This window comes from Diceros bicornis, chromosome 15 (genome assembly GCF_020826845.1).
Source record: "Diceros bicornis minor isolate mBicDic1 chromosome 15, mDicBic1.mat.cur, whole genome shotgun sequence".
Lineage (NCBI taxonomy): Eukaryota > Metazoa > Chordata > Mammalia > Perissodactyla > Rhinocerotidae > Diceros > Diceros bicornis.
In genome coordinates this window covers 8,703,586-8,730,223 of record NC_080754.1, presented here as the reverse complement: position 1 = coordinate 8,730,223, position 26,638 = coordinate 8,703,586, and the positions used below count along the sequence as shown (strand labels likewise).

At 34.7% G+C, this 26,638-nt stretch overlaps 1 long non-coding RNA gene across 1 annotated transcript; it reads left to right on the top strand.

Annotated features, from left to right (window-relative positions):
* Nucleotides 1–13,333: 13,333 nt before the first annotated feature.
* LOC131414682 (uncharacterized) lies at nt 13,334–24,225 on the top strand. Its single transcript, XR_009222215.1, has 3 exons — nt 13,334–13,469; nt 13,855–14,012; nt 21,903–24,225. It is a non-coding gene; the product is annotated as an uncharacterized LOC131414682 (long non-coding RNA).
* The last annotated feature ends 2,413 nt before the right edge of the window (nt 24,226–26,638 follow it).

Below are 26,638 nucleotides of genomic sequence, written 5' to 3'. Positions count from 1 at the left end.
GGATAAGATTTTAGGTGATACTTGGAATGGAACTAAGTATATGTCAGGATCTAGAATACGGTTATTTTTAATTATGTGAAGTCAACAGGATCATTATTTTAGCCTCTTGACTGACTCTTCCTTTAGAGCAGAATAATTTATTTACTTTGGAAAAAAATTACGTATATGTATTTTTAAACCTAAAGACACCCAAATATTTTAAATACATTAAAATCTCTCCATTTAAAATTCTTTTTCATGGAAGGATTAAAAGCAACATGAATTAAAAAACTAGACAAGAGTTTTTATGCTTTTCTAGTTAAATTGACATCTCTCTATCAAAATGTGTTACAGTCTACAGATGCTTACATTGTCTAATCACTTAGAAACATTTCTTTTGTAAAAGTGTAGTAGTGTAGGACAGGTACAAAACATTAATTCTTGATTATTCACTTCAGTACGGAAAAAAGAATGTAGAACGCAAAACATCGAAATACATTCCGTGATCTTTTTAAAATGCCCGAGTCACATGCCTTTCTTTCTAAGGCTGACTTCAACCTTACCTGTACAGGTAATTGCCGTACACACCAGTAGCCCAATCTCTTAATGAAATCACATCGGAGAGGCAATTCGAAGCAGTAAAAGTATGTTTACTCTTTATTTGCATTTCTGGAAAAACTTCGCAAAATTTTTGTTCCTCTTCCTGTATGTGTCAGGCTCTCTAATCCACTCCCCAAAAAGCCGTTTATGACCTCAGCTCACCCAGCTTTAGTTGTTTCTCTCCTCTCTTCTCTTTTGCCCTACTTCCCTTTCCATCTTGCAATCAGTCTCAGCTTTTTCTCATGCAATTTCCTAAATCCAAATCCGTGTCTATTCTACCTCAGATCATGCTTCATGATAAGGCGCATGCGCACCGCACGAACACAGACGTGCAGGTATTGAGGAAGGGTTGGTCGTTGCCAATCAGGCGATGGTAAAATTTTCCTTAGCACATATTAAACGGAATGAGGCTCTGAATACTATCTTAATCATTTTCTCTATTTCAAAAAATAAATTAGCAGGCATTTTTCGAAGAAATAGAAGGAAGTGGATACCTGGTATTTTGATATAGTTTATTTTCTCACATTTGTTTTCTTCCTTTTTAAAAGTCTGGGTTAAGTTGGGTTTAAAATCAAACCATAAGCTTTCAGTTTAATAAAAACAATGTCAAACAAAGTATGTAACAGATGCCTCTGTTTGACAATGATAGACATTCAAAAATATTTGTTGAATAAATGAAAAAGTGAGTGAACAGACATTCCCTCTCCATTTTTGAGATGAAAACAATTCTCAATGTATTTCCTAATATCTTCCCATACCTGGCCTATTATTCTTTTCACTTTTAGAGATGATGCCAAGGTGATCAAGAATGATTGTTTGCTTACATTTTCAATGATTAAAACAAATCTGTTCACATTTTGATGCTACTGCATCAAATACTTATCTAAAGATATCTAACTTTATGAATGTCAATGTTACTTTGCATCTGGCTTTTAAATCAGGCTAATCCATTTATCACCATGTCCAAACTTACCTTTAAGTGAAAGCTGCAGGTTAGATGAGGTCCTAGCGTTTTGTTGAATGACCTCTAGTCTTCACCATTTTCTCCCAACCTCTTACATAACATATCTCACTGATTACAGAGGTTCAGTTCTATGAATATGAATCCTGGATTCCATTTTCTCTGATTTGGTGACTACAGGTATCTCCCTCTGGCATTTTAGACTCTAGATTTCTTGGAATAACCTTTGGATTTACCTAACCATTTGAACTTGAGGTCTTCTGTTGTCTACACTTGAGTCCCATTCCAGTGCCAAATAACTTCAAGTTTACTCCTGGCCTAACTTTCAAGAGGCTGGAGTTTATACAGATAGGAATAGAGTAGCAAGAAATAAGGAAATAAACTCTGTATCCCTAGAAACAATAAAGGCTGATCAAATGGTTAAAATTCACTCCAGATTATGTTCAAGGTGGAGTACCCATAAAAAGGCAACCATAAGTTGAATATACGTAGCTTTTTATTGGCATAATTGCTAGTAATGGTGATGTCATGTTCAGCATGGAGATAAATCCATATTCAGGGATGAGGTCGTAATAATATTACTTTCCATTCTTCCGTGCTAGCATAACAAACATAGTGAGAATTAAATGATTAACCAGAAAACAAATTGAGGACTGTTACATGTAGTGGGATTGTTTAATAGTGTGTGACATAGAAGCTATGACAGTAATAATTTCTGTTCAATGAGGAAGACTAAGTAATGTTACTTGCCTCGAAGCTTTAGTTTTCCAACCAAAAACTCCAGGGTACTTTTAAAGCCCCCTACCACAGCAGGCAACACTTTGTAGTCATTCTTAAGAAAACAGACATATGCAACATATATTTTCCAGTACTAAATTGAAGGGCACACTTCCCCAAGATTCTACATGGCCTGTATGTGGGCAGTGGAAAGTTAGTGTTGGTAGCAGCCAGGTTATAGGAATTCGGTTGATAAAACTCTAAGTTTAAAATATAAACTATAAACATTTAAAGCACAGTTTCCTGAGAATTTACTGTGATTTCTACTGTGTTTCAAGTGTCTGTCTTCACAAGTTGGTGGCTACATTTTTGGTTCCCAAATATAAAAAGTGCTTTGCCATATTCTCCGTGATTGAAGGAATACTGACATTTTTCTAGAGTTCCTCCCCTACTCCAAGTAATTTCAGGAATTCCAAGTGCCCAGAGTTCTGTTCTGATTGTTGTTCAATGCTGTCGAGCGTGGATAATTGTGCCAGTAGTCCCTAGCATTTCCACAGCTAGGATGTTGCTGCCACCAAGTTTACCAATATTACCACTTACATCCTTACCTTATACATATGGGTATAACTTGAAATAAACCACGCCCGGTGCCAGTGGAACCAGAAGCAGAGTGGTATGCTTCAGGCACATATATTTGTATTGGTGCTGCTGAGAAGTGGGTAAGAAACCTTCCTTCTCTGTTACTCTTCCTTGAGGGCTTGCACAGAAGATTACTCAGGCCTCCACATGCCTGTGGTCGATGATGAATTTTTTTCAGGCACTTTCACAGGGTGTGTACTCTGTAATCTCAATTTCACAGGAGTGCAGCTCCAAGCCATAATACTCTTGCCTTTATGAGCCCAAACCCAAGTGGTAGTGGGATACAAATCTGCTGCATCCTTTGAGAGCTGGTACTGGTAGAGCTTAAATTCAGCCACCTGTCATTGTCACTAGTTGTGACAGGAAGACACGTGGCCTGACTTGCTCATAATTGCTCTAATGAAGTGAGGGGAAGGCTTCAATTCCCAAGGCAAAGTTTCATCAGTGCTCCAAGTGTTACAGATGTAAGTGGGGTGCAGTTCTCTCAACAACTCTAACAACACAGCAGCTCTACCACTTTGCCCAAGAGTGGGTGGATTTTATACTGGAGCAGGAGTACCATTCATGGCTAATCTGTCTTTGGCACTGAACCATGTTCTCAGGCCTTGGGCCTTGTCTCTGTATCCCTCCTTATAATGAATTTTCTCTCAGTACACCCTACAATTGGTCCTCTGTCCAGGTATCCCAGTCTAGTGAACATATTTGTCTATGTGTCTATATGTCATTTATGTCTAGACATCGTTGTGGAAAGCCTTCAGTCCCAATCTCCTCTGCTTACTCCTTCAGAAAATGACTCAGCCCTTATTTGGATAAATCAATTCATCCATTCTACCTATTTATTCATTGTTCACTATGTGCCAGGCAGTGATGTGGGCACAGAGAATACAAGAGTTAAACAAAAAGAAACAAAAATTTGTGAACTCATATAGCTTTGTCTTCACAGTGATAATAAAATAAACAAATAAGTAAAAAACAACATGTCAGACAACAGTGCTAAACAGATAAATAAGACAAGGAAGTGGGATAATAGGTCATTCTAGGAATAAGGACGATTTTTAGTTGTACATAGAATGATCAGGAATAGCTTGCATATGAAGCGCACATTTGAGCTGAGATATGAAGAAAATGAAGATGTGGGCCAAGACATCTGGGAGGAGAATATTCCGTGCGGAGTGTGCAAAAAGTGCACAGTCCCTGAGAAGGGAGTGTCCTGGGTGCCTAGTGAAGGAAGAGACATAGGACTGGGGTCCTAACCCAGTAGAACAGCAACTTTCAAGTTCCTTCTCTAGGCCAGTCAAGACACCCATTCATAACGAAAGGAAAAAAAATAGTTGACATGATCAATTTCCCACATACTAACGTGGGACACAGATGGGAATCAGCAGACCGTGAGGAACCAAGATAAAGAAAGAAAAGATGCTGAGACGGCAAGGTAAGATAACGTATCCTGCCATATCTAGCTAAGGACATAATTCCTTAGTGAGAGGTGATTAAAAGATAATGCAGGACTAGCATGTATCTACATTTGAAAGCATAGGCCCAAGTTCTCTGCTTAATAAGCAGTATATACAGTGTATAGAGTAGTAGTCTTAGAGAAATTAAATAATTCTCAATTAATTTAGTGTTTTATTTACGAGTTTTATCAAAGATAGGAACTTTTCGCAATGGAAATCCAATTATGAGTACGTTAGAAATTTGCTGCTTTTAATAAATAGCTAGAAGAAAACAAAACCTGACAACATTGTCAGATGCTGTTTTAAAGAATATTCTATATTTTGATATGCCCAGTTTAGCACAACTCTCTTGATGTGGGGCCACATTCATTCATTTAACAAATATTCTGTAAGTACCTATTTTGTCCAAGGCTCAGTTCTAGGAGCTAGGGATATAACAGTGAAACAAACTACATCCCCACCACATGTGCTAGTGGGCAAGGCAGACACATGTCAGGTACCAAATGCCATAAAGAAAAAGCTAGGTAAGTGGATAGAGAATTTCCATGGGAAAGTTCTTTGGCAAGGTGTACCAATCAGCATATATTGCAGTAACAAATAAACCTCCAGAATTTAGTGGCTTTAAAAGCATAGATTTCCCACTCATGTTATGTGTACATCGTGGGGTGGCAACAGCCTCTGCTAATTGAAATCATTCAGTGACGCAGGCTGAAGAATCAGGCACCACCTTGCATGTTGCTGGTCATTGTGCTAAAGTGAAAAGAGAATCTTAGAGGAGCTTAATCCAGAAGGAAGTGTGACACATCTCTCTTCCACTTATAACTCATTGCCTAGAACTAATCTCACGGCCCACCCAACCACAGGGTAGCCGGGAAGTGGGCAGACCTAACTATACTTTTTGAACAGTACTAATGACCACCAAGAAGGGATGTAAGTCAAAGAACTTTCTGAGATGGTAACATTTGACCTGAGATCTGATGGAAATGAGGGAGTGAGAGCTAGGAACAGAACATTCTTAGCAAAAAAAGGAGTAAAGAATTTAAAGTGTATTTGCTTTGTTCAAAAAGGAGTTAAGACCTCATCAAAATAAAAAATACAATTAATAAAACGTAAAAAAATAAAAAGAGAAGCTACAGATGGGGAGAAAATAATTGCAAATCATTTATCTGGTAAAGGACATATATCCAAAATATACAAAGAACTGTTAGTTATAAGTTAATAAAAATAAGACAACTCAATTTTTTAAAAATGGGCAAAAGATTTGAGACACTTCCCTAAAGAAGATATAGGAATAGTAACTGAACACATAAAAAGATTTTAAGTAGGGGCCGGCCTGGTGGTGCAAGTGGTTAAGTGCGGGCGCTCCACTGCGGCGGCCCGGGATTCGCAGGTTCGGATCCCGGGCACGCACCGACGCATCGCTTGTTAAGCCATGCTGTGGCGGCGTCCCGTATAAAGTAGAGGAAGATGGGCACGGATGTTAGCCCAGGGCCAGTCTTCCTCAAGACAAAAGGGGAGGATTGGCATCAGATGTTAGCTCAGGGCCAGTCCTCCTCACCAAAAAGAAAAAAAAAAAAAGGTTTTAAGTATAATTAGTCATTAGAGAAATGCAAATTATAATGAGGTAACATACCCTCTCACCAGGATAGTTATAATAAAAATGACCAACGATACCAAGTGTTGCTAGACTGTGGAGAAACTGGACCCTCCTACACTGCTGGTGGGAATGTAAAATGGTACAGTTACTGTGGAAGACAGTTTCTTAAAAAGCTAAACGCACACTTATCATAAGACCCAATAATTTCATTCCTAGTTATCTAACAAAGAAAAGTGCAAACCTATGTCCACACAAGATTTGGACATTAATGATCATAGCAGCATTATTTGTAAGAGCCAAAACTCAGAGAAAATTCACAAAGTGGTGAATGGAAACACAAAATGTAGTATACCTATAAAATGGGTAATAAAAAGGAAAGGACTACCGTCAGCAATAAAAAGGAAAGATCTACCGTTACGTGCTGCCACATAGATAGGCCTCAAAAACATTGTGCTAATTGAAAGAAGCTAGATACGAAAGGCGATATATTGCATGATTCTATTTATATTCAATTGCCAGAAATGGCAAAGCTATAGACACAGAAAGTAAATCAGTGGTCTTATGGAACTGTGGATGAGAGTAGGAATTGACTGCAAATGGGCACAAGATAACTTTTTTGCAATGAAGAAATTGTTCTAAGACTAGGTTACATTGATAGTCGCACAATGGTGTAAATTTACTACAACTCATCAAAATATACGCTTAAAATAGGTAGATTTTGTGGTGTGTAACGTGTGCTTCAATAAAGCAGGTCAAAAAGGAAAAGAAATGAAACAGTGAGGAGGCCAGTGCGACTTTCATAGATCAAAGAAGGAAAAGAGCCATAGGGGATGCAGTCAGAGTTATAGCCAGTGGCCCTATCATGTAATCATTAAAGCCTCGGAGTCAGAGTTTGGACTTATAAAAGGTTTATGGAAAGCCAGTGGATGCTTTGAGTATTAGAGAAACTGGAATTAATTTATGTTTTTAAAGGATCCTTCATGTTGACTTATCGTAGGTGCTAAGATTGAAGTAAGACAATTAGGATGCTTTTACAGTAGTTCAGGCAAGAAATTATGGAAATTAGATCAAGAATAGCTCGGTGGAGGCGGTGAAAGTAGTCTGTTTTGGGATATGTTTGAAAAACAGAGCTTCCTAATGGATGTGTTTGGGCCATTATACTTTTGCCATTTTTATTGCCAAGTAGCAGGAGTAAATATCCTCTTTATCCCATTCCTGACCCTCAGTCCAACGCTGAACACAACTCTAAATCAATACTCAAGTCTCAATCTTGAGACCTAGGGTTAAAGGGAGGAGGCACTGATAGGACGCAGATCAGGGAATTTTGATGAATATGCGTTTTAATTATTAAAAACAAAAAAACCCTTTTTGGTTTTCATGTGGCTATTTTTTAAAGTACCAATTAAATCAATAAAGCTGCATTGAAATGGCCACGTCAAGTTTCTTTATTCATCCTTAAAACGATGTATTCTTATTTGGGATTGCAAAATATTACCCTATACCTTCATGATAGCCATCCAAAACAGGTGAGCAGAATTAGGCAAATGGACCTCAACTTTTATAATATATGATGGATAATTTGAACTAACAGCTTCGTATTCAAATAAATCAAATATAAACCATAGTAATCTCTGAGTGAAATTTCCCTTTTCAAATCTGCAGTATGATTTTCTATTACAATAATGCATTTTATTTTTGAAGAATAATTTCAGAGTAATTTTAAGTAATTAAAATATTGAATGGTAATTTTGAAAATTGTCTGTATGAAGGAAATAGTTGTAGCAATTTGTCTTTGCTTTTTATAGATCGAACTTATGGAACTACCCATAAAGTCTGTAAATTTTGAGGGAACAAATAATTGAGGAAGAAACAAATTGTAAAACTGGCTTAAACTATTTTCACGTTAGGGTTTGTACAATTTCTCCTATTCAGGAAATTAGAGTGACAGAAAAGTTCATTTTACTACTAATTATTGCATGTAAGAAATTTTGTTTGAAAAGTTTTTTCCAAGAAGTTTAAATTCTAAACACATCTAAATGTTCAACTATTTGTTTTTGTTTGTGTAGTGAATACTAGGTGACACTTTTATGACTATTCAGAGTCAGTTTCATTTTTTTTTCTGGAATACAAACTGTTACCTGAAGCAAAATAATTAACCCCATGTGATGCTTCTGATGTTTTTGATTTTCTCGTAATTGGTTTACTAATTTTGGAATCTACCTAGCAAGAATAGTTTTATAGTTAAAAAAAAACACCTCTCTGGAGTAAGAGATCAACCCCAACATCTTAGAGACAGAAGATGATAAAAGTTTGTTTCTTACTTATTTAAATACCAAAATAGAAGTTAATGATTGTCTGAGAGGTTGTCGTCTAGTAAGCGTCTTACTAAGCCAGTCTCTTCCTCGTGTCTGTGCCATCTTCAGGCCTTGGCTTTCTTCTTGCTTGTCTATATTAAGCTGATGGAGGATCTTGCAAGAGGGGTTTACCTGGCGCAGGCTGGGGAGATGTGCGTGTTAATACCTTCCTTTCCATAACTGATCAGGACTCACTCACATGGTCACAAATAACAAGTTAGTTCTTTGTCCAAAAATGAAAAGAAATGAGTTTGCTGAACAGCCAGCAGTCTCTACCACAACTATAAAGGAAGTGTACATTACTCTCGGATATCTGAAGAATCCTCATTTAAAAATTACTCTGTCCAATACTTATACAACGTCCGGATCAGGATGGGATTCTTTCCTCCTATCATTTCTTCCTTTCAGCCCCTTTTTTTTTAAAATAATAACTTTATTAAGGTATAATTCACACGCCATAAATTTCACTCTTTTAAAGTACGCAATTCACTAGTTTTTCATATATTTAGAATGTTGTACGTCCAACATTATCTAATTCCAGAGCAATTTCATAATCCCCAAAAAAGGACCTGTACCCATTAGCAGTCACACTCCATTCTTCCCTGCTCCCAGTTGCTGGAAACCACTAACTTTCTGTCTCTATGGAATTGCTTATTCGGGACTTTTCATATAAATGGAACCATACTATATGGGGCCTTTTGTGTAGGACTTCTTTCACTTAGCATGTTTTCAAGTTTGATCCATGTTGCAGCATGTATCAGTACTTCATTTCTTTTGATGGCTGAATAATATTCTATTGTATGGATATACTACATTTCGTGCGTGACTTCGTCAGTTTATGGACAGTTCTTTCCTCTTTTTGACTATTGTGAGTAATGCTGCTATGAACATTTTTGTACAAGTTTTTGAGTGGATATATGTTTCCAGTTCTCTTGGTTACATAACTAAGTGTGGAATCAGTAGGTCATGTGGTAACTCCATGTTTAACTTTTTCAGGAAACTCTAAACTGTTACAACATTTTGCAATCCCATCACCAATGTAGGAGGGTTCCAGTTTCTCCATATCCTCACCAACACTTGTTATTGTCCATCTTTATGATGATAGTCATCCCAGGGAGTGTAAAGTGGTATCTCATTGTGGGGTTTATTTGCATTTCTCTAATGACTAATGATGTTGAACATCTTTTCAAATGCTTATTAATCACTTTTATATCTTCTTTGAAGAAATGTCTAAATCCTTCACACATTTTTTAAATTGGGTTATCTTTTTTTTATTGTTGAGTTTTAAGTGTTCTTTATATGTTCTGGATACAGGTCTCTTATCAGATATATGATTTGTAAATATCTTCATCTGTTCTGTGGATTGTCTTTTTATTTTCTTGATGGGGTCTTTTGAAACACAAAAGTTTTTAATTTTGATGAAGTCCAATTTATCTCACTTTTCTTTTTGTCACTTATGACTTTTGGGTCACATCTAAGAAACCACTGCCTAATCCAAGTCAGGAAGATTTAATCGTATGCCTTCTAAGAGTTATACATTTTTGGCTCTTACATTTAAGTATTGGATCTATTTTGAGTTAATTTTTGTATATGGTCTGAGGTAAAGTCAACTTCATTCTTTTGCATGTGGATATCCAGTTGTCTCAGGACCATTTGTTGAAAAGATTATTCTTTTCCCATTGAATGGCTAAGCACCCTTGTTGAAAATCAGTTGAGCACAAATTTAAGGATATTTCTAGACTCTTAATTCTTTTCCATTGGTCAATATATCTACCCTTATGCCAGTACCACACAGTCTTGATTACTGTAGCTTTGTCATAAGTTTTGAAATTAAGAAGTCTGACTCCTCCAAATTTGTTCTTCTTTTCCAAGATTGTTTTGGGCATTTGTGGTCCCTTGTACTTTCATTTTAGGATCAGCTTGTCACTTTCTGCAAAATGTTAGCTGATATTTTGATAGAAATTGTGTTGAGTCTATAGATTAATTTGAGAAGTATTGCCATCTTAACAATATTAAGTCTTCCTATCCATGAACATGATATGTCTTTCCATTGACTTTGGTCCTCTTTAATTTCTTTCAACAGTGTATTCTAGTTTTCAGAATAGTTTTGTTAAATTTATTCTATGAATTTTATTCTAAAATGCCATTGTAAATGAAATTGTTCCATTAATTTTATTTTCAGATTGTTTCTTGCTAGAATATAGAAGTTGATATTTGTGTATTAATCCTGTATTCTTCAACTTGGCTGGCCTCATTATTAGTTCTAATTGTGTGTGTATGTGTGTGTGTGTGTGTGTGTTCCTTAGGATTTTCTATATACAAGATTATGCCATTTGCAAGACGAGATTGTTTTACTTCTACTTTTCCAATCTGAATGCCTTTTATTTCTTTTAGTTGCATAATTTCCTTGGCTAGAACCACCAGTGCAAAGTTGAATAGAAGTGGTGAAAGGCATCCTTGTCTTGATCACAATGTTAGGAGAAAGTATTCAGTCATTCACCATTAAACATGATGTTAACTGTGAGTTTTCCATAGATAACCCTTATCAGCAGGGGAAGTTCCCTCCTATTCCTACTTAGTTGAGTTCTTTTTTCCTGTTCTTTTGTTTTATTTGTTTTGATTGAAGACATCAGAAAAGTTTTGTGAAAGACACAGTTTGCTGAACTCTAAAAGAAAGTTAAACTTTTGATTCACTTTTTAAAACAATATAATTTTAATATAAAGTACTTTGCTGTGTGAATGAGTCAGCATTCCTATGGAACATTCTCAGTTACTCTGCAAACTTGTGCACTTAACTCACAGTGTCACAACATGCTAAGTACTATCCTTTTTTTTCCTTTTTTTTTGAGGAAGATTAGCCCTGAACTAACATCCGATGCCAATCCTCTTCTTTTTGCTGAGGAAGGTTGGCCCTGGGCTAACACCCGTGCCCATCTTCCTCTACTTTATATGGGACGCTGCCACAGCCTGGCTTGACAAGCGGTGCATCAGTGATCGCTGAGGATCCAAACCTGCAAACCCCGGGCTGCTGAAGTGGAATGCGTGCGCTTAACCTCTACGCCATCGGGCCAGCCCCTAAGTACTATGCTTTTTTAAAAAATTCATCTCAGTCCTTAAGAACTAATTACCTAATGGTTATCCAGAATATTTGTATGAGGTGGGAATGGTTTGATTTAGCCTTTAATTCTAAAAGGAACATCATCATACTTTGCTTATTAGACAGCAGAAAAGTACAAGAGGTAAGATCAATATTCAAACTAGACACTTAGTTGACATCACAAACAAATTTTAAAATACTAGCTAAAAGAGAGAGAGAGAGAGAGATTCTATTTGTCTCATGATCTGGATACCAATAAGAAATAATTTTGCATTATCTATTAAGACAAGGCAATCTGCTACTTCCCAAAGGACACTGTACATCTAGTTTTCTACAAGGAATAACTTTAGAGAATCAATTAAGGCATGCTTATACTTTATGGGTATATTATATCCATATAAGTATTTAATACTTTAGTAAATATTGTCTAAATATATAATATTGCATCTTTATGCTTCATGAATCTACAGTGTTAAAGTATTTCAACAAAACTATTACTACTGCTTTTCATATCATATATAATAATCCATGATTATCAGGCAGGATGGAGGTAACCAAAAGCTTTATCAGATTTGTCATTAGAAAAATATCTGCTATAAAACATCTACAATACATTAGGTAAATAGATAGGATACAAATTAGCAAATACAGTATCACACTATTAAATATGTATGCAAGAAGTAACTCTTAAAAAGATATTCCTTGAAAACTTAATTGTCTTGATTTCCATCTCTCAACTTGAGATACAACTTCCCACAGGTACTGATTAGTGACAAAAATTCATTCATCAGAGTTCATTTTGTGGCAAGTGACAAAACCTAAATTTTCTGTCTTAAATAAATAAACTGAATATTGTTGGTTCAAATATTTGGGAAGTTTGAGCTGTGATGGCTTTGGCATAGTTGTAGCAGGTGTTCAAATAATAACAGGAATTTATCAGTAAAAGAATGAAAGTTTTTTTAAAACCTGTATGAGGCTTTATTTACCTCTTTGTTGACATCATTCTTAGGTAGACCCTCACAAAGTGTTAGCAGTAGGGACATATTTTTTCAGCTATTGATTTTGGCAGAAAAAGAAAAAATTTTCCCAAGATGCCTCAGTTTGGGTTATTTCCCAATCTTTTAATCAATGGATATAGCCAGGGGATTGAAGAAATATGATTAACCTGGCTTGAGCCACATAGTCTCCATAATTTCTAGAAAATATGTTCTGTATTGACCTAAAGGGGACTGAGACTATGAAAGAGTAGTTCTTCAAAAGAAATGCCCTATAGTAGAAAAAAAAAAGAAAGGAAGGAGATAACCATTATTCTGTGGAAGGGAAGCACTCATTGCAATGTTTTTGTTATTGTTAAAAATCTTCAGATTCTGAAAGTGAAAACCCATGTAATTTATATTGACATTTTCACTGAGGTCACCTAGAAAATTGGACCAAATACTGAAAAATGATTAAGTCCTGCTTCCAGGAATGACAGAATAAAACCATTCCATAAGACCCTCCTCTGCAGAAAACAACTAACAACCTAAATATAGTACAAAAAACAACTACCTGCAAGTACCAGGAAGTAAATAGAAGTAGTTGGACTCTGGTGGGGCGTTTACACTGGTTTGGAAGAATACAGACAGGGAGATTTGCGAGTAAGAAAGGAAATCTGCTGCCAGCAGTCCTGAACAATAAGAAATTCTAAAAGGAAGTTCTTTAGGATGAAGGGAAATTATACTGGATGAAAAATTAATTCCTTAAAAGAGAATGAAGAACATCAGAAATGGAAAATATCTGGGTCAGGGCTAGATTTATTGGCATGAGACCAATGCAGTTGCATAGGACCCTCCGCTCAGAAGAAGAAGCTATGCATGGGATTTAATATTCTGCGGTCACTATCTTGAAATTCTTAATAATTTTATCTTTGAATTTCTCTTTTGTATGTGAAGTCCAATGGGACAATGAAGCATGGCCTGGGTACTTGAAGCCTCAGCTCCCACATGATCCCACCTCCAGCACCACCCCAGGATGCATTCTTAGCTGCATGTTCCCCCATCCACACCCAGAGACCACTATCCTCTGCTCCGAGGTAAGGCCTGGCTGCAGGTACAAGAAAGGTCAGGGTCAAGTGTGTGTGCCCTGCACACTGAGTTGGGTGGGGGGCTGGGCATCTGTGAGGATCTGCATTCAACCCGTGAATATCCCCAAGCTGGAGGAAGCATAACATTAAACAACAAATAAAAACGACCATGACAGTTTAGGAGGAAAAGATTATGGTAGAAAGGAAAAGATTTTTCCTGCTTTTTGAACAACAAGGTACCACATTTTCATTTTTCCTTGGTCTTACAAATTATGCAGCTGGCCCTGATCTGGGTAAATGCAAAAGTCTATTTACATTGGCTTTTTTTCCTCTTAATTTCTATACAAAACAGATAACTAGTGAAAAACTAAAATTATAGCATTGTCTTCTGCAGTTTATGACACGCACAACAAAGTGAGGAAGACAGAGAAGAGAAAACTCTGAAATGAGACCAGAGCTGTTGCCCTGCATACATGGGCACGTGGACAAAGGCCAGCTGGACCTCCTGGGGAGCGCGCATTCACTTGGAGGGGTTGAAACCAGGGCTATCAAGTAAGTTCTCTTCCCTATAAGTTTTAAACTGGGAATAACTGCAGTCTTTGCAAAAGGCACAAGAGTGGTGGTGGAGGTGAGGGTAGGGGGCTCTCTCTGAAAAACCTGGCGATATTTCTGGTTGAGGAATCAGAAAAGTGAAGCCAGGAAACCATAAATATTGAAAAGAGTATAGGAATTCCAAAAGAGAAAAGGCTGGAGAGAAGAATCCCCTAAATGTTTCTATCCACATCTCTGACCCCCAAAACATGCATGATGCACGTGCAGAACAGACACAAAGTCCAATGAAAGAAAAACTATCAGAACAAAATCCAGACTGTCACACCCTACTCATGGCATTTCAATTCAAGCTCAGCCAGGAAAATTATCTCACAAAATAAAACAAATAAAAATACTCAATGGAGCAAAATAGCAAACTCCCGAATCTCCATAATTTAACACTGATAACATCCAGGATAAAGTTCAAAATGATCTGATATGGGAAAAACCAAGAAAATGAAATGCAATTTCAAAGCAAAGTAAATCAATTTATTCTGGCCTTGAGATGAACCAAATATTTGAACTAAGAGACACAAAATTTAAAAAGGTTATTATAACTATCGTTAATGTGGTAAAACAAAACATGTTTCCAATGCATGAATATATCAGTAGAGAAATAGAAACAATAAAAATGAACAAAATAGAAATCTTAGAACTAAAAAACTACAATATCCAAAATAGAAAATTCAGTAGATAAACATAACAGCCAAATGGACATGACATAAAAAAAAAATAAATGGACTTAAAATATAGAATCACTACAAATTTTTCAAGGTGAAGAATGGACAGAAAAAAAGCTTTAAAAAATAAACATATCTTCATGAATCTGTTAGGTGATACCAAATGAATGTGTAATTGAAATACCAGAAAGAAGAGGAAGAATGGGGTAAAAAAATATTTAAAGACATAATGGTTGAAAATTTGCCTAATTTGATAAAAGTCAGATACTTGCAGATATAAAGTTCTAAACTAAATGAACACAAAACAAATGAACCAAAAAAGATCCCACGCTGAGGTACCTCATACTTAAACTCGTAAAAGCCAAAAGATAAAGAGCAAATATTGAAAGCAGCAGGGGAAAAAAGAAAAGAAACATATTCTGTGTAGGGAAGCAATGATCCACTTTATGGCTAACGTAATATCAGATACCATGAAACCCCCCCAAAAATAATGGAATGATATATTTAAATGCCAGGTGAAAAAGATCTGTTAGCCTAGAATTCCATATATGGCTAAAATTTCTTTCAAGAATGAAGGCAAATTAAAGAATTTTTTCAGTAAAATTCTGTTGCTGGCAGACTTTTATTGAAAGAACTGCTAAGGGAAGTTCTCTCAAGGTCAGGAGAAATGATAACAGATGAAAACTTGGATCTTTAGAGAGAATGAAGAAATGACAAATGAATGATAATTTTTTTCCTTTTTTATTCCTAACTTTGTTATCAAACATATAACTGTTAAAAAATAAAATTATAACATTGTCTTATGGGATTTATAACATATACAGTTGTACTATATAAGAACTATAATGTAAAGGAGGAGTAGATCCAGATATATGAATTTAAACATTTGTATGTTTTACAATGTTACGTGTAGTGTTAGATTGTGTTCAAGATTGTATATATCCATGGCAACCACTGTGAAAATAATGTACAAAAGGCAGCAGGAAAATTAAAATTAAAAGAGAATTCTGAAAATATTTAAGTTATCTTGTAACAAGTTAGGAAAGGAGAAACAGAGGATGAAAAAAAGATGAAACAAGTGGAAAACAAAAAGAAAATGGTAGACCTATCAAAATATAGAATCACTACAAATTTTTCAAAGTGAAGAAGGGACAGAAAAAAGCTATTAAATTTTTTTAAAGCTATTAAAAAATCTATTAAATTTTAATTGATTAAGCACTCCAATTAAAAGGCAGAGACTATCTGAATGGGAAAAACCAAAAACAAGATGCAACTATATGCTGTCTCCATGAGACATATTTTCAATATAGAGATACAAGATAAAAGTAAATGGATGAGAAAAATATATCATGCAAACAGCAATCTTATGAAGGCTGGAGAGACTATATCAATATCAGAAAAAAGTAAACTTTAAAATTTACTAGCAGACATAGGAGGGACATTTTATCGCGGTAAAAGTCCAATACAACAAGAAGACATTACAATCATAAATGTGTATATTTTCAATAACAAGCTTCAAAATATATGGAGCAAATTTCAACAGAATTAAAGGGAGAAAGAAATAATTCCACAATCATAGTTGCTTTCTCAGCAATTAAAATAACTAGTCAGAAAATCAGGAAAGACTAAGAAGTTCTGAACAGTGCTATCAACCACCTTGGTCTAATTGATATTTATATAAAAAATGCACTCTACAACAGAATACACATTCGCCTTAAGTGCACATTATATTTCACAACCACAGTGGCATTTAACTAGAAACGGTAATAAGATAACAAGAAAAACCTGAAATATTTGGAAACTAACCATATACTTCGAATTACAGGGTCAACAGAGAAATCATAATTTAGATTTAGGAAGATCAGAAGTAGAAAGAATAAATTAGAATATTGTGAAATGAATAATAATAAAAATACAACATGTCAAACTTTGTGGGATACAGAGGAAGCAGGGCTTTGAAAGAAGTTAATGTTTTTAAATGCTGTTGTTAGAAAGAACAATCTCAAGTCAGTAATTTAATCTTCTACCTTGAGAAACTGGAAACAAAATGGCAAATGAAACCCAAAGGGAACAGATGAAAGTAAATAATGAAGAAAAAAGCAGAAATCGGTGAAATAGAGCAGAGAAAACAATGGAGGAAAATCAGTGAAACCAAATTCTGGTTCTTTAAAAAAATCAATATAATTAATAAACTTCTAGCCAAATTGATTTAAATAAAAGAGAGGAGAAAGACACAAATTACTAATATCAGGAAAGAAACAGAGACCTCTACAGACTCTTCAGACTTTAAAATGCTAAGGGAATATTATGAAGAACTTTATGCCAATTACTTTGAAAATCTGTATGGAATATTAGTTTCTGGAAAGATACAAATTAAGAAAACTGGCCCAAGAATAAATAGTAAACTTGAACAGTCTTAAGTAAATGAAATAAATTGAATTTGTAACTAAAAATCTTTCCCCAAAGACAACTTCAGACCAAGATGGATTCACTGGTGAATTCTATCAAAAATGTAAAGGAGAAATAATACAATTTCAGTCAAAATCCTTAATAAAATAAAGTAGGAAAGAACACTTCCAAACTCATTTTATGAGGTCAGTATTACTCTAATTCCAAAATTAAACAGAGATAACACAATAAAAGAGAACTACAAACCAATTCCTTGAAGCATAGATGCAAATACCCTTGAAAATATGTACAAATTGAATGCAACAATATTTTAAAAGAAAAATTCATCATCACTAAGTGGAATTTATTCTAAAAATACCAAGTTTAGCTTAACATGTAAAAACAATTAACATAATTCACCACATTAAAAGAATAAAAGAGAAAACCATATGTTTATTTTGATAGATGAAAAAATTTGACAAAATTAAAAACTTTTTGTAATACAAACTCTGAGCACACAAGGAGTAAAAGCAGAATTCTTCACCTAATTAGAAGCATCTATGAAAAATCTACAGTTAACATCATATTCAGTTGTGAAAGAATCAATGCTTTCTAACTAAGGTCAGGTACAAGGCAAAAATGTCTGCCCTTACAGTGGTAAGGGTAGCATTGTTCTGAAGGTCATATTTAGTGTTATTGGGCAAGGAGAAGAAATAGATGTCATATAGATTAGACAAAATTCACATAAGACATAATCTAATATGTGGATGACTCCAAAAGAAATCAGAATAAAGCTAACAGAACTATTTCAGTGACTTGAGCAAGCTTCCAAGGTACAAGGTCAATATATAAAAATCAATTGTATTTCTATGTTCTAGCAATGAGAACTGAGAAAATAAAATAAAAATTTTCACTCATGATAGCATCAAAATATAACTTAGGAATCAAGACCTGTGCTATGAAACACTGGAAATGGAAATTTAAGTAGAAATTAAGTAGACCTTAATAAGTAGAGAGATGTGCATTATCATGGATTGAAAGACTCAATATTGTTAAAATGGCAATCTTCCCTAGATTGATTTATATATTCATGCAACCCCAATCAAAATCTTAAAAAGTTTTTTTTGGTGTTTTTTTTTGTTGAGGAAGATTTGCCCTGAGCTAACATCCATTGCCAATCTTCCTCTTGTTGTATGCGAGCCACCACCACAGCATGGCCACTGACAGACAAATGATGTAGGTCCATGCCTGGGAACCAAACCCAGGCCACCGAAGTGGAGCGTGCCAAACTTCACCACTCTAGTTAGAGAGTGGCCTCTCAAAATAGACCATAGTACTAAAGGTAAGAGTTACAATAAACTTTTAGAAGAAAACACAGGAAGAATATATATAGTATTGAGTTAGGCAAAGATTTCTTTAACAGGAAACAAAAAGCACCCATGAACGCAAGAGAGGAAGGAGAAATACATGAGAGGTAGGATAAATTGAAAGGAAGTTATCATATGGTAGATTTAAACCCAACTATATCAGTAATTATATATCAGGGTATATCAGTGAGATTAAAATTATAAATATTAGAAGGGTAAAAATTCTATGAATATTTAGACAATATAATTGTGTATATAGAAAATCCAAAGGAATATATGGATAAATTATTATAATTAATAACAGTTTACAAGGCTGCTGGTTACTAAGTCAACATACAAAAATCAACCATATTTCTATGAGCAGCAGCAAATAGAAAATGAAATGCAAAGTTTTCACTTAGCGTAAAATATGACGTACTTATAAATTATCCTAACCAAAGATATTCAAGATCTTTATATAGAAAAATCATTTATTTTAGTGTTACTGTGACTTTATAGAGAATAATTAAATAAAAACTTAACCAAATGGAGAGAGATACCATATTTATAGATTTGAGTAATTAATCCTATAAAGAAGTCAATTATTCCAAACTTGATCTGTAGATTCAGAGCAATCCTACTTGCTTTGTGTGTGCAAATGTTCATATGAGTTTGTGTGTATGTCTGTAGAAATGTATAAGCTCATGCTAAAATTCATATAAAAATTCCAAAAATAAACTAGGCATTCTTAAAGGAAAATAAGCAGGAGGGAGAACTTACTCTACCAGATTTCAAGATTTGTTTTAAAGCTACAATAATGTAGACAGGGTGGCACTGGTTCCAGACTAGACTAATGGAGGAACACACTGATTTTGTATACAGACCCATAAATATTTAGACACTTGATATATGATAAAGAAGGGAAAGAGTAGTCTTTTCAACAAATGATCTGTGGAAAAATTATAAAATTCATGTTTTAAAAAAGTGAAATGTAAACTCGACAACATCTCCCACACAAAAAATCAATTTCAGGTCAATTGGAGATGTAAATAACTTCTATAAGGTAGTACTGGAGAACATGTTCACGAGCTCAGGGTAAGGTAATACTTCCTCAATAGGTGACAAAAAAAAAAAACCTAACCATAAAGAAATGATTGACAAAGTTAATTCTATTCATACTTCTTTTTGTAAAATGCTGCAGGGTGAGAGATCATATTTGAAACATGTATAACTAACAAAAAGTTCATGTAAAGAATCAATAAAAAACTCCTACAACTTATAAGAAAAAATATACAGACAACCTAATAAAGAAATGTGCAAGAGGCTTGAACAGGCACTTCATACAAGGTAATTTCGAAATGGAATATATGAAAAAGTATTCAACACAATAGCTAATCAGGAAAATTGGAATTAAAATTATGATAAAGTACTGCCAGGCGCCCTCTACAACAGCCAATGTTAAGACTGACACGTCAAAGTGGGTAACAATGTAAAACTATGACGATTCTTATACGTCGCTGGTGGGAGTGTAAGTTTTTAGAACCAGTTTGGAAAACATCTACCAAAAGTGAAGATTATTCATACTATAATCAAGCAATTTTATTACTCAGCATAGTGCAACAGAAATACGTGCCCTTGGGCAGCAAGAGACATGTACATACAAGCATTTCCATTGCAGAATTTTTTTCTGTTAGCTGCAGACTGGAAACAATCTAAATGTTCATTATCATTGAAATGGCTACATAAATTTTGTTATATTTACGTAATGGAATTCTATGTGGTAGCGAATGAACCAGTACACATAGCATCATGATAAATGTCACAAACATAAAATTAAGCAAAAGATGTCAGGTACACAAAAAATACATGATGTTGGATGCCATTTACAAAAACTCAAAAGACAGGTAAAATGGAACAGTAGTGTTTAGAGATTTATAGGATGTACATTTAGTGGTTAAAGACAAGAATAAAACACACAAGTGATTATCATTAAAATCAGAATAGTGGTTTACTTTGGAAGAAGTGGGTTGTGTTTGGGAGGAGGCCCAAGGTAGGTTTATGAGGTAGTGATGATTCTGTTTCTTGGCCAGAGTGACAGTGGCACAATTAAGATAATCCTTTGAGCTGTATTTATATTTTGCGCACTTTTCATGTGTTATATTTCACAATAAAATAAACTAATCTGTTATGTTATATATATTTCAACAGTTTAGAAGTCTATATTTTATTAGAACTGGGAAATATAAATGGTAATTCCTCAAATCTGTCAAGGTATATGGCAGTGTGCCAAGAGGTTATTTGAAGCCACATGATAAATGTGAAATACCACTTTTACATGAAGTCTGTAGATGCAAAGGGAGGATTTTCATCACTGAAGATAAACCATGGTTTTATATCAAAACGATCACAACACAATATAGAATGCGAGGTTGCATAGCTTTTAAAGTTACCTTTGGTCTTAAATATTTTTCACTTTTCAGAAATTTCTTTTTTTCCATGTGTCACTTCAAGCTATATTCCTCCAAAACCCACTCAAAATATCCCAGCCATCCTCCCCCACAGAACATACAGACACAAATACACACACACACGCACACACAAACTAGAAAGACCAACTCTCTCCTGGCTTGCCTGGAACTTCTTGAAAAGTCCTCCAATCTCCGACAAAGTGGGAAGGTTCATCAGAGGTACTTCAGGAGCAAAGTTTTAAAAACTCTTTCTTACATCACTGTTTTATGTTTTGGAATTAACAATCATAAAGAAAATTATAATTTCAGAATCTAGAATTGTGCTAAAACGAAGAAATATTTTGACCTTAAATTATGTTATTTGTTAAGTTAAACTTGAATATTTTATGCTATTTTGCCCAAATGAAGTTTCTGCTCATGCTCAGTGGTATTGGTGAACCTTACCCACCAGGTTTAATTTACCTGATCTGAGGAGAGACAAGGCTGAGCTAATTTTAGCCAGAGGCAAGCCTGAAGCAAGGTTAAGAAGTGACTGAAATCTGAAAGATATATAACCATGAAATAAGAGAGAAGAACAAGACATCTGAGAAAGCATGATAGAATGTTATTGGAAGAATATTATGTGATTTATGGACAAAAAACAAGGATGAGAATATATGACAGGGAATGATTGTGGCATTAGAACTTTTAATATATAACATTTTTATATGAAATGAGATGAGAAAATTTAGTGTTAATGCATTACATTTTGAAACACTGACTTATTTGAAGAGATTTTATTCTTCATTTCTAGATACCTTAAAATTCATTTTTATCATACTCATGTCTCTGTCTTAGGATCCCTCTACATTTTGGCATACACCAGTATGGCCACTAAGAAAGTCATTCTGATTTGAAATGTTAACTCTATTTCTCGCTTTTCTAATTTGAACAGTCATAATTTAATGTCTCTTTTTTATTGTATTGCAGCGTAAAGAAATTAATTCCACAGAGACTGAAATGACTATGAAATTGGTAAGGCACAGAGTATAGCTAAAAATGGGTCTTATTTTGTATTAAATTGCTCTATAAGGAACCTGAATCTCCTGTAGGCTTGGATGAATTCCCATAAACTGGATGTCCTTGTAGTTTATTTACATGTGCAAAGGTCAATTTGCCTCTTGGTGAGACAAAACCAAGCAAACGGAATTCTGTTTAATTGAGTGATACAGTCCATTGAATCTGCCATTAGAGCACAAGTTCATTTTAGAAACTAGCATTGTGGAGGAGCCCTTATGGTATGCTCCGAGTAGGCAGAAAATCTGTGAAGACCTGTTTTATCCCCTTCTCTCCCAAGGAATATTTCCATGAAGTTTTGGGGTTTTATGCTGTTAAATCTTTCTTCTTTCTATGGTGTGGCTATCAATCCTGTAGCTAAGAATGTCATTCTAGATAGTAAGGCTGGTCTGAGCCTTCCTGTATCTTTTCTGACTAACTTTGGGAGCTGCCAAGGCACACAATCCACCCTGTTTTCAACCCAAAAAAGGGCAGAAAGGTGGAAACATGTTTTATAACACTCTCAGCTCTTTTTAACTTGGAGGCATGCTGACTCTCTGGCCTTGTGCCCACGGAAAGAGACAAATGAGGCAAAGCCTGCTTTTATTCCTGTTCCCAATGCTCCCCCATCTAAGAATGACAAAAAAATAAACTCTCCTATTGGAAAGAGGCCCTACTTCCTTTACCAGGTCAGAAGTTTCAAAGAAAATAATTGTACAAAGTCCTTAAACTGAGCATTTGTTTATGAACAACTTGGCTGCTATTTTCGGTCTTTACAATGAGGAAACAAAGAATTTGTGGAGGAGTTTGAAAAATTGAAGTAAAGAAAGGAACTTTTGAAAGAAAGATCCTATGTTCACTTTCCTATATCGTCAGTACATTATATCAAAGAGTAAAACACTTTCACTCTGTATTTGTTTGGAATGTTTAGCATGGACGTCCCCGATTTGTACTGGCCCCCCAAAAATATTCTTCAATTTCAAGAATTATAGGAAATTAGGTACATGAGGAAAGCAATGCTGTGAAGTATGGAATATGGAATAGTATGGACTAAAACTGGAATATATGAAAACGTTTGTAAGAAGTTATTCTCCTTCAGCTGGCACAAGAGTAACGATTGTGGGTTTCAAAGTTGTCATGATAGGAAAAAGGTAAAGTCAGGTAGAAATGCTTAATTTATTGATGTATCTTCAATAGAATCTACTTACTTCTGATGATCTTTTCAGGATTAATTGAATCTTACACATTGCAGTATAGTTTGGAGTGGACCCAGACAGACTGCTCACAAGTTGGACGAGGGAAACTGTCTTACATTGACTTATTTCCATTTGAAAGATTTCTGAGTAGATTGGTTCTTTTTTTTTTACCTTTAATAATATTGAGACTATTTTTTTTAAAGCAGTTTAAGGTTCACAGCAAAATGGAGGGGAAGGTACAGAGATTTCCCATATACCTCCTGCCCCCACACATGCATAGCCTTGTCAACATCCCCAGCCAGAGTAGTACGTTTGTTACAATTGATAAACCTACATGAACACGTCATAATCACTCAAAGCCCAGAGTTTACATTACAGGTCACTCTGGGTGTTGTACATTCCATGGGTTTGGGCAAATGTATGATGATTTGTAGCCATCGCAGTGGTATTATGCATAGTATTTCCACGGCCCTAAAAATCATCTGTGCTCCACCTATTCATCTCTTCCCCACCTGCAACTCCAACTGGTTCTTTTTTGAGAGTTTTATTTCTGTTGGAAGAGATTAAAAAAAAGAATCTCTGTTGGAACACTGACTGTATATGACGAACAGCAGTGTGGATCCCCAAAAGTATAAAATAACCCCAATATAATTTGACATAGATTGTAGTCTTTCTACACGCTCTGAAATAGAAAGACTTTTTGTTCATTCGGTTTCCACTATGCTTGTGACTTCTAAGTACCTATTTCCCAGTTCTTCTGGATTTTTTCATCTGAACGTCAAGTATCATATGCCTAAACCTATTTCCTTCTTCTCTCAACCTTCCAAAATAACCTCTCTTTACAACCACATTCTACAAAGAAGATAGGAATAGACTGTCAGTTAACTTTTTCATCTGGTGTTATGACCGAATGTTTTGTGAAGAGTCTATTAGGTTATTAGAAAAAGGCAGTGCTGATCTACAATATTAAATAATTTTTGGAATTCTATAATGATATTACTGCACTCAGGGGAACAGATGTCACATTTTCAGAAATTTTGATCATGAAAATACATTTTTAAAATGGTAATTTATGCAAAGTTGAAATGCATACTTTTTAATATCACGTTTCAATGATGTTATGATTTTATTAGTTTGGTGTGTGCAAATGCAGCATATCTGTTCAGAATATTTATGTAATAGTGCTGATTAATAAATTCACCATAATGAATTTTTGAATAGGTCAAAATGAGAGGAAATGGGAAAATAAAATATTGGAAAATTTCCCCATTCCATTGACTTTGTTGGGACAAAACCAAAATAATTTATGAAAGAAATATTATCTTCATCTCTCTATACTAAATAGGATATAAGAGTGAGGCTTTGTCATTTTTGCTTTACATATTTATTTACTTTCTCAAATAATTATTCCAGATATTTAGACATAATTAGTTGGTCACTGGTTTTCTTATAATAGCAATTGCCCACTAGCCTATGATATAACTAATGACGGTGGATCCCAAAGCAAAATTCAGAATGACACCATAATTCCACAAATGACAGCAAGCATTCATTTAGCCATATGCGGTTACTTAATATTAATAACAAAAAGTTATTGTTAAATGACATTTTTTAAACTTGAAATCACAAGAAAAAGAATGACAATATAATAAGCAATTTGATATGTTTTCAGTACAAACACAACATGTTCTGTAATAAGAATGGTCTTTGTTATGATTTTCTTTTTAACCTCTGCATTTTATATTTTCAAAATTAAGTATTTAGGCTTAGTAATATTTTTTAAGTATTAGTACTTTCTTTATAGTTGTTAATTATTTTAACATGGAGAAATAATCTTCTGCTTTGATACAATGATTGTATTTTATTTACATCATCAGGAAGGCTCTAGGTGAATTGAAGCAGTGTGACATAATAATTAAGAACATGTTTTATTGAAATATAATTGACAAATAAAGAAAGCTGGAAAAAATAGTTACAAACATGAATCTGGACCAGACCACTTGGCTGTCAATCCTGCCCCATCACTTCTTTCTGTGCGCACTGGGAAGAGTTACCTGATCTCTGAAACCCAGTTTGCTATCTGTAAAAAACGTGTAATAATCCCTACTTCACAGGGATGTATATAGAGTGCTGAGAGCCGGGAGCCATATCTAACTCATCAGAATTGCTACATAAATGTTTAATTAATAAAACCTTTAAAAATTTTGGACTTTTCCGAAATAAAATCAATAAAGTACAGAGAAAGTTGGCATTCATAGAGATTTATAACAATTTTACCATAATATAGATGACTCAATTTCATTTTTAACAGTATACACTTATAATTGCGTTGCCAATGATTTGATAAGTCATTTAAAATTTCATTTGCATCATGGCTCTTTCAAAGTAGTCTTCTTCTACTTTATTTATCTGTGTTAGTATACAAATAAATAAATCAGCAACTTTACTTTTGAAATTTTGATAGATTAAATGAGGAAAAATGATGAACTGTAATCCCTTTGTCTAACCGGCTATCAAAACCAGAGCTGTCATATTGGCTCTCAGCATATCAAGAAAATGAAGCAAAATTTTTAAATACCTTCCAAGAGTGTTTTTCATGACAGAAATGTGAGACTAAACACTACTTCACATAATTTTTAAGACAATGACATTATCCTTGCATATATCTGATTACAAAAATACTTTCAGAGCTTGTCAGCTTAAAGGGATCCAAATAGCAAAGATAATCTACTACTTTGGCATGTCTTTGCATTTGCCAATTATACCAAAGACTTCCGAATTCATTTGGTTAATAGTAAAAATAAACGGGGTAATAAATGCAAGAGAGATGTTATTTGAAAAATAATTTCTGAATTCTGCTGGTTTATATTTGAGAAGTAGAGAGGTCTCTTGAGATAGTGTCTTAACATTCCAGCATTCTCTGTTTCTCTCTTTCTCATTCTCTCTCTCTCTGCCTGTCTGTCTCTGTCTTTCTGTCTCTTTGTCTCTCTCCCACATGCACACACATATATGTGTGTAAGTATTTGGTCTTAAAAATGCTTAGCTAATTACAGATTTGAAGAATGGCTCAAATATTATTGCACAATTATTTAGATTATCTATTTCTTCTAGGTCACTTGAGTACAGGTTTGATACATTAAACTATCATGAGTTTCATCTGCTCTGCTGTAAGAGAGGCTCAGCATCAAATTAAATGGTGCTCTAATTCGATAATATTTTAGCCCAGGTTTTAGGAAAATTGAGCCAAAGCTTAATTTTATACAACCACAACTGTGTTTCCTCACTAGCGGTGACGTACTGATTTTATTAGGCTTTCAAGGTCGCAGTCAGTAGTTTTGAAACTTTCACGTTCCCTGAGCTTCAATATAACACCTGGCCTCTACCTGCTGACTCTGTGCACTGCAGAGTTCCCCTGAAATGAACGCATTCAATAACAGCAGCCAAGTCTCAAAAAATTAAGCTTTTCCAGAAACT